Consider the following 10,533-nt stretch of genomic DNA (forward strand, 5'->3'; position numbering starts at 1 on the left):
CGATTAATTTGGGGGTGGTAGGCGAGTGACACAAAACGTGTATGATTAAAGACCCAAATATATAAATATATAAATTAAGAAAGCGATTAAGAAGGTGTGGTGTACTGTGGTGTGGGTAGCTCTATGGGATTCCATTACAAACGGCGTTACTTGAGGACTAACATAAAGCTTATGTTATTATCTTCACTAAAAAGTGGCTTATTAGTCGAAATGTCCCTTGAAATTGCTATTGAGTCGCAGTTTACCCTCTGAAACTGGTTTTGTCTCATTTTGCTCCTTGAAACTGACATTTTCAACTCTTTTGTCTCAATTTACCCACTTTTATTAAGGGACTGTTAAATTTAAGAGTATTTTAGACATTTCACTTTTTACACATTAATTTACTTTTAGCCTACACACTAAACAAGTCTCAGTTTTACTTATGAAACTCTAATTCAAACCCATAAATTTTGGGCATTTAAAAAAATAAATCATTTAATCAATAGAAAAATTATGAGCAACAAAATCATTGTATCAATCAAAATAAGAGTTACATCATTTTCGTAGAGCCATTTCACTTGCAAGACATCCATGTATTGGCTCGAAATTTTGTAATTGAAAAATATTCATTACAACAAAATCATTATACCACTAAGCTATCATATCCAAAATGACATACCCCCCGATATGTCCACTGGGAAATCTGAATCGCGATGTGTTAGCCAACACCTGGAAGGTGACGAAGCCATAAAGTTTTGTGATGTGGAAAATGTGAATAAATTTAAACCTAAAAGTGACTAATTTAGAGTGCATATGTAAGTGGGATTGAACCAATATCACACAAGTGATGTTAGAGCATAGATAAATTGCAGTAAAGAAGAGTAAAGACATTTATACCGAAAGGAGAAGTCTCCTACATAACAGCTTTTGCCAATAATCCTCTTCGTCATGAAACCTTTGCCACTAAAATCCTAGAGGGGCAAAAAACAAGGGTGAGGGCCTGAAAATAAAGTTTTGTAAAATCTTTTCAAAAAGTGTAACCCCTCACTGTAAAACAAGTATATGGTTTCCCAAAAATATTATAATAACAGTATGTAATAGGTACCCTAATGTAGAAATGAGTCAAAGATGTAGGGTACAACAACAAGGTATCTCAACATTAAATCTCAAACCATTATTACAAGAAATCAATGCTCATTAATTTATGTACGCACACAAGTCCATTGCAGAGGTATTTAGACAATGGAACAGGTTGGGTGTAGGTTTTACATTCTAGTACTACATCACGTGAGCTGCGCTAGTCGCATCACACACAAGTCCAACACATCATACAAAAGGACAGGGTGGCACCTAGCTTTGGATACAAAGCGAATGTAAACGGTGCATGTGAACTACACGTGAAGCTAGTCCTTGGCCTAGGACAGTATAAATAACTAAGAGACACCGTGCAAACATGTAATAATGAGCAAATAAAATGTAAGGATGTCATGCCACAAGTTTATGCTTACAAATAATGTTTAAAACATAAAGTGTACAAAGAGTCTATTTGTAAAGCTAAACATGACATGTCACATCATAATATATAAAAGCAGCTGGAAAAATCACATATACATATATATATATATACATATATATATATATATATATATATATATATATACGTAAAAACAAAAGACCCACTCACTAGTACATGAATGTCGCAACCATAGCAGCTAGGAAAGCCGAGGCCCTCGATAGAAATTGCACCTAAGCATAATAATGGGTCCCGTCAGTAAAACTCAACTAAAAAGATTTAATTTGGAAAAACAGATGGCGAATTTAGAATCAATGCATCGAAATACACTAAGAGGGGCCTTGGGCAAATTTGGTAAAAAGTCAACTTTCAACCCTAAAAAGTCAACCGAGAGATCCCGGTAATCAACTACGTTAAAACTTTGAAGCTTCACTAAATAGATGTCTAAAATAGACTTGGGGCGTCGAAATAGCGTAGAAAAGTTTTCGAGAAAATTTCAAAAAAAATGAACGCAAAGAATATTCCTTGGAAAATCTAGAATATTATCAGCCCATTTTAGAAATTGGGTCGGATCCTGGGTTGATGGGTCATGGGTTTGGCCGGCTCTAGGTTTGGATTTTGGGGTTTATTTTTTTTTTATTTAATTTTTTTTTTCTCTTCTTCTTCTTCTTCTTCTGCAGATTTTCATCAGAAAATTTAGGGAGGATTCAAACCCTCTGTTCAGACCCATTTCACAACCAAATTTTGCCCATAATATGTCTAAATGAAGCTAGGAAGGCGTAGACCAAGATTGTACCTGTTTGGAGTTCAAAATGTGTCGGAAATGGCCAGAAAATGGCCTACAAGGGCCGGGTTTCTTCACCAAATTCTGGAAATGGGAAAAACAGTATGCATGCATGTTAAACCTTAGTAATTTCCAACTAATTTTCACATGAACAGAGGTATTTAAGTACCTAGGATTGTTTCAAGTAGAACATGAGCTCCAAATACCTCAAACTCGTAAGAGTGTGCTTGGAGAAGGTGACCGGAACCTGGGCAAAGTTTCAGAGAATTTCCGGGGGGTTAAACCTCTAGTTTCGAACTGGAAAACACCGCAAATCATGTCCCAAGCAACATTAAAACATAATGAAACAAGATTTGCATAGAGAACCTCACATGGGTTCAAGTTTCAGAGCTTGAAGCTCTCAGCTTCAATGATGGTTTACACCATGATGGTCCGATGATGCATGCAACGGTATAGCTAGGATCCACTAGTCCCATAGTTAAGGTTTCATGGTTTTGGAGTTTGATTTGTTTAAATTTGGAAGAGGAAAGGGGACGAGAGCTCTCGGAGCTCTAGAGATAGTGAGAGTGTCAAGAGCTTAAAGAGAGACAGAGTAAGAAAGTGTTTTCAGAAAAAATGAGGGAAAATGGCGAGAGAGAGACAGACAAAGAGGGAGAGAACCGGTTTTGAAAAAACAAAAATGAGGTGATGTGTGAGTGATGATAAGAATTGGTGGTTGAGTGTGTAGGTTTAGAGAGAGAAAGAAAGGGTTTCAGAAAAAGAAAATATGGGAGAGAGAGAAGCGGCCGGATGTAAGTGGGAGAGAAAGGAGAGTGGTGAGAATTGATGATGGGACAAATAAGGGGTTTTAAAACCCATACAAATAATTTTTTATTTCCACTTGCATGCCTTTGAATTTCCATCAGAAACAAATAGTCTTGCTTTTACATGTGTGTGTGTAATTTTTTCAACAACTGCTTTTATATATTATGATGTGACATGTCATGTTTAGCTTTAGAAATAGACTCTTTGTACACTTTATGTTTTAAATATTATTTGTGAGTATAAACTGGTGCCATGACATCCTTGCATTTTATTTGCTCATTATTATATGTTTTCACGGTGTCTCTTAGTTATTTGTATTGTCCTAGGCTAAGGACTAGTTTAACGTGTAGTTCATATGCACCGCTTACATTTGCTTTGGATCTAGAGTTAGGTGCCAGCTCGTCCTTTTGTATGATGTGTTGGACTTGTATGTGATTGATAAGCTAATATTTATATATATATATATATATATATATTTTTTTTTTACATCAAATTCACTTGTCTTTTCTTAGTTAGTTCCTTATATGTTTGAGTTATCTACTTTGTTTTTGTTTTTTGTAGGATTTGTCAAGCAAAGAAAAGAAAAATAACACAAGTGGAATTTTAAGTAATAAATTTGTCAAAACTGCCTGTGCAGATCAGCTGACTTTGGAAGCAAGTTTCGGACAGCTCAGAATGAATTAGAGAATGAGCCTTATATTTTTAGAAAGCTACGGATGTCTATTTTCTGGAGCATTTTACGGATTGTTAATATCATTTTTCTAGAAGAAGTTATGGTCATTTTAACACTGAAAGGTTCCCAAGAGGTTGAGCAGTTTGTAACTGACAAGAAAGCATTGAAAGCAATAAATCCAATAAAATTAGCAGCCAAAACTGATGCAGCCAAGAACAAGCCAGCTGAAACCTATTCAAATATCAGATGAAATGGAATTAAAGATGAGGATTAAGTGGGAGTAATTGGCATAAAGGTTGTCCAAAGAGTTACAATTGTTTTATCATTTTCTCTCACTTATTGTCCTCACTAAATGGCTGTTAGTGGGGTGAGTTATGGAGAAGAAATGGTGGCAGCAAGCAAGAACAAAAAAGGCTGCAGGTTGCAGCGGGAAAGATAGAAAAAAAAGGAATGAAAGGAAGGAAAAAAGGCAAGGCTGCTGCATTGGGGAAGGAAGGAAAGGAAGGAGGAAATCTTGGCATTCTCTTCTTTCGGTTTTATCATCTCAAATTCATGTTTTTCTTTTGGTTTTATTTAAGGATTATGTGTAACTAATTTTTAGTAGTTAGGGGCTGTTTTGAAGCCCCGAATATGATTGCAAGTTTGTTATGACATTTCGTTTGAATTACTTTTATGAATGGATGAAAATTGGTTCACTACTTGTCTCATTGATGAATTCTTTATGTGTTTTCTATGGATGCATACTTAGTAAGCATATCTAGGATTCTAATGCTATGAATATGTGTGTGCCTGCCCTTGTCGAATGATGACCTACAAATGTTCTAGAGTAGTACTTGTTAATCGCGATTAACATGTGAACCAATTTCTAGGATAAGTAAGACAACACTAGTACTTACGATGCCTTGTGATGACTCAAACTCTTTTCATTCTTAATGATTTCTGCTTGTTAAATCTATGAACACGCCATTCTAGATTGCATGTTAGGGACTAAGTTAAGTTGAAAATGCCATTCTCTTAACATATTACATAAGAAAGAGTAATAGGTTGAGTTATAACATTGAGCCAACTTGAGCATCTTCATCTGGAAATAGAAGGAATTTGAATGAAACATAACATGTTTGCATGATTATTTGGTGGTGGATAACAATTCCCCTAACTCGTTTTTCTTAATTAGTGAACTACTTAAAATCTGTTTTTTTTTTCCTGTTTTTGTTTTAGTTAATTTAAATAGCAAATCAACTCCAAAAATCTCAAATATTTGTGTGAGTGTAGCTCTGTGTGTCTAGTGTTTTCATATAAAATTTTGTAGACTTTAGATAAGTGTAAGTTGGTCTAATAATTATTTTTCGATGACTGGTCAGTAGGGACAACAACCCAGTTTTTGTGACATTTTAAGTAGTTAGATAAAACAATCTTCTGCGGGAAAGACCCTTATTTTCATATGCTACAATTGACCAATCTTAGTGTTAATAAGGAAAATCAATAGGACATTTGTGTGCTACTTTGTGGTGTGCTTTTAATCCTATCAGTGATGCGACTAGCCCAGCTTATGTGATGTAGTACTAGAATGTAAAACCTACACCTAGCCTGTTCGATTTTCTGAATACCTCTGCAATGGACTTGTGTGCCTACATAAATTAATGAGCATTGATTTCTTGTATTAGCTGTTTGAGATTTAATGTTGAGTTACCTTGTTGTTGTACCCTACATCTTCGACTCACTTCTGCTGTAGGATACCTATTACATACTGTTATTATAATATTTTTGGGAAACCATATTCTTGTTTTACAGCAAGGGGTTACACTTTTCGAAAAGGTTTTACAAAACTTTATTTTCAGGCCCACTCACCCTTATTTTTCGCCCCTCCAGGATTTTAGTGGTAGAGGTTTCGTGATGACGAGGATCATTGGCAAAAGCTATTATGTAGGAGACTTCTCATTTTGGTATAAATGTTTTTACGCTTCTTTTACTGCAATTTATCTATGCTTTGACATAACTTGTGTGATATGGGTTCAATCCTGCTCACATGCGCACTCTAAATTAGTGACTTTTAGGTTTAAATTTATTCATATTTTCCATATCACTACACTTTATGGCTTCATCACCTTCCAGGTGTCGGCCAGCACATCGCGATTCGGATGTCCAAGTGGACATTTTGGGTCGGGGTGTGTCACAAAGTGAGACAAAACTAGTTTCAGGGAGTAAATTGAGACTCAATGACAATTTTAGGGAGCATTTCGACTAATAAGCCTTAAAAAATTGAGGGGATATAATCATAAGAAGTAATAAATGAATTATTAATCTAACAACTCTCTTTGGTTATCGAAAAACCCTAGCCGCTCTCTCCTTCTCCCTCTTAAAGTCCTAGATATACAAAATTCATAGTTTCCACTTTCTTGATCCGTCTTGGGTGCTACAAGAAAAAATAGTTTACCAGATGGGAAAGCTTTGTTGGCATATAAGCCCATTCATCTAGGGTCAAGATCGTGATTGTATATTTACATGATACACACTTAAAACTGTCGGTTAAGTAATAAATTGCTCGACAAATAAGTTTGTTGGCTAAAATCTAAATTTACGGGAGGACTAATGCTCAACCAACAAATAAGTTAGTCGAATAAAATGAATTTACGCGGCGGAAGAGTGCTTAAACGATGGAAAGGAACTCGTCGGGATATCGTATTTGAATAATGGTGTAAGATATACCGATGCACATGGCGTCAGTAATATTATTTTAAGAGACAGTATATCCATCGTGAAATATTTTGTCTAGTTTAGTTTACTCTTGGTTGGTATCAGGTCTCATGTCAACCCAAAGTGCACATGATTTTTGTCGAGTATGTTAAAACCCAAGCATTCTACCTTGACTCATGCGAGAGATATTAAGAACAAAACTTTCTTGTTCACAACTAACTTTTACAATCTAATACATTTCCAGCTATATAGCTAAAATATCTACTTAAAGTTAGACGTCACTAATTAACAAATCAAATATCGCAGCTAATAACTTGCTAATTAATGGGTGACTAGTGGGGTATTGTTAGGAAACTAACCACTAACAGAATGACACTTGTACAACCCAGAAACTGACCACTAACAAAATGACACTTGTACAACCCAGTTTCCTAACAATACCCCCCCCCCCAAAATGAATCTTGAGGATCAAGATGTAAATTCTCGAAATTGACGCTTGAACGCTTCATAATTTTCCCAAGTAGAATCCTCAAGAGGGTGATACTTCCACTAAATCAAAACTTCAGTCGCAGGAGCTGCAGAAACATCATATGAAACAATTTGATTAGCTAAAATTCCAACTGGTAACGCTTGGACAAGAACATCATTTGTGACAAGAGGCAAAGGAGTTGAAACACTATTATTGGACCCTAAACAACGCCTTCAACACAGGAAACATGGAAAACAGGGTAGAGTTCCAAATGAGGAGGCAACTTCAGTTTGTAAACTACCTAACCAACTTTACCCAAAATCTTAAATGGTCCATAGAAACAAGGTTGCAGTTCATGAAAAGGATGGACTGATGCTAGTATGGAACCAACCAAAGAAAAACCTTATCCCCTACATTAAAAGATCGATCCACTCAGTTTTCATCGGTTTGTTGTTTCATACAAACCTGAGCTGCTTCCAAATTTGCCTTGAGAAGAGAGAGAGAGTAGGATTGCGATCTTGTAAACTCCTATCCACCATATCTAATTTAGTTGTCCCTACTTCATAGATTGGTAGAAAAGGTAGAGGTTGACCGTAAACTATCTCATAGAGAGTCATTTTAGCAGAAGAGTGGAAAGTTGTGTGAAAACTCCACTTTACCCATTTTTTTAGTTGCAGACTACAAAAGCATCGTAGGTAAGTTTCTAAGCACCAATTAAACACAATTCTACATTTATCCCACTGAAATCGTAAATTGCCGACAGGAGCCTGATCACAAATGAGTTAAAATAGATTGCTTCTTGGCATGAATCTAATCATCTTTCTCCAAATCACGTCGCAAATCATCTATCCAACCTAGATAAAGGTAAGTAATAGCTAAAAAATGACACAAATGCTCCACCTACTGCTGACCAAAAGCACACTTGGACTGCTTGACAAATAATTGATGTTGTTGAAGAATGCCAAAGACAAGTCTAAGATGTTGCAAATGTAATTCCCAAGTTAAACTATACACCAATATATCTTCAAAGAACACAAGAATGAATTTTCGCAAATGTTGCTGAAAAATATCGTTCATGAGACCCAAAAAAATGGCAGGAGCATTAGTGAGACCAAAGGGCATAATCAAGAATTCATAATGGTCATCATGAGTTCGGAATGCAGTTTTCTCAATATCATTAGGGTGCATTATAATTTTATGATAACCGGACCTTAAATTGGGTTTAGAAAATACATGGCACCAAACATTTCATCTAGTAATTCATGTATGATAGGAATAGGGAACTTATCTTTGATGGTGATGAGGTTTATAGCCCTGTAATCCATGCACATTCTCCAAGCTTGCAACAAGGTTTTGTCAGTCTTCTTAACCAACAACACTGGAGAAAAATATGGACTAGTACTCGGTCTGATAAATCCGGCAACCCAGAGTTCGTTAACACACTTCTCAATTTTAGTCTTCTGAAAAGGACCATACTTGTAAGGTCTGGCACTAGGAGGCTTACTGTCAAAAGAAGGATCTTGTGATCGTGAGATCTTGAAGGAGGAAGCACAGAAGGTGCTTGAAAAATAGCAGTAAACTCATTCAATAATTCCTCTAATTCACGTTGTTGCTCAGTAGTTAAGGAACTAGAATTGAATTAAACTGCAGTAGTTGTTGTATTACTAGAATTAATAACCTTTGATTGCATAATGTAAAGAACTGCCCCAACAATTACAGAGCCAAACAAGTTATCCATTTGTAAAGTAGAAACAATAGTAATCCTGGAAGAAGTTGAATCTTGAGGACTAGATATACAATAAGACATGTTCCCCACCACAGATTGCATGTATAGTTTGTCAAAATCCCACAAAATAGGACCAAGAGTCCTCAACCATGGAACTTCTAATACAATATCACATACTCCAAAATCTAAAATAGCCTCATAATTTTGAACCTTGATGGGGACCTGAGCATAACACCCTTTACTGACAACTGATCCCCCATTAATTATTTTAACATTGAAGTATGAGAGGTGTCTAATTGACCTTGTAACTGCTTGACCAAAGAAACATCCACAACATTATGTGAACTCCCGTAATCTACTAAAAATAAAGCAGGGCAATTTCTAACCAAACCATGGACGTTCATAGTGTTAATAGATTTAGGTGCAGGGATTCCAAAAATTGCACAAGCAGTTACTTTAGCCTCCTTAGTATAAACATATTGATCATGATTGATTTCATCAGTAGAAACATGTACCTCTATCAACAAAATCTTCTTTTTAGGAATTGAACGAACATGATCTTAATGATACTTTTCATCATAGTTAAAGCACAACCGATTTTTCTTCCTAAGTTGTATTTCTTCAGCAGTTAATCATAAAAAGAATGATTAAGTGTAATACTCTCCTAATTGAAGATCAAACTCTCTTTATCACAGTGTCAGGAGCGTGCTGATAACGTGTTGTAGGCCTAATTTACTGAACAATGTAGATAACATAGAGAGGGGGTGCAGTGGCATAGAGAGAAAGATAGATGTGTAATTGTGAGGTGTATATTATTCCATCCTATTGTGCCTTTATTTATAGTAGCAAGGAAGGTAAATTCCTTACCCCAATAGGATTACAACTCTATAAGATTAATATCTAGTCTAGGAGATATGGTAGAATTAGGCCTGGCAAACGGGTCGTGTCTGTCGTGTTCATGTCGTTTTTGTGTAACACTTGTTATCTTAACGGGTCGTGTCGTATCACACCTGTTATGATCCGTTAAGAAAAAAAATATATTTTTTCTTAAATTTGCACTTACCACACATTGCCATATAAATATTACTTCAAAACATTAAAACACATTTGTCATTTAAGTACTACATCTACAATCGAAAATAAGAGCCTAACAAAAAAAAACATCCATACACTACTAGTCTATTACAAAATATTAAATGTGCAAGGATATGCAAAATGAAAGAGTTTTTGTTTTCAAGGTTGTGAAGCCTTTCTCAAAAGTTTAAACCTTACCAATGGAACTCAAAGCTTGCATGTTATTCCTTTTACAAAATCCTCAATTTTCATCGACCATCATGAAGAAATTGTATTGGAACTTTGGCTTGATCTATTGCCTTCAAGAGTTATGTTGATGATGTTTTCAGTAAGGTTTTCCACGTTAGAATTCTCTTCCGTATAAACTAAGTATAGAAAAACCAAACATTAAAAACCATTCAAATTATGAGAAGTTTACCAAAATAATTATGAAAAGAAATAAAACAATAGTACTACACCATCAGTGCATTGCGAGGTCCATAAGTTTGATGTCAAACAAATTCTACCTTCAACTGAGCCAAACAAATTATGAAGCCTTTGTTTTTCATTTTTGAAGATCCTCAACACACAGGCTTTAATTGTATTTCTACACGGTAACTTAATATCAGGAGATATATATGCAAACAAAGCCCTAATTCCCTCATATTCAGAAAAACTAAAAGGAAGATTATGCTTGATAATGACCTCTACCAATAAGCCATAGAATACCATAGGATCAAAGTTTTGGGAATAGAATTCAAACACCGACAATAATCCACCAGTCGGTCCAGGGTATGTTTTCAAATGTCTATTCATATTACCCGTCCCATGATGACTA

This window comes from Pyrus communis, chromosome 6 (assembly GCF_963583255.1).
Source record: "Pyrus communis chromosome 6, drPyrComm1.1, whole genome shotgun sequence".
Lineage (NCBI taxonomy): Eukaryota > Viridiplantae > Streptophyta > Magnoliopsida > Rosales > Rosaceae > Pyrus > Pyrus communis.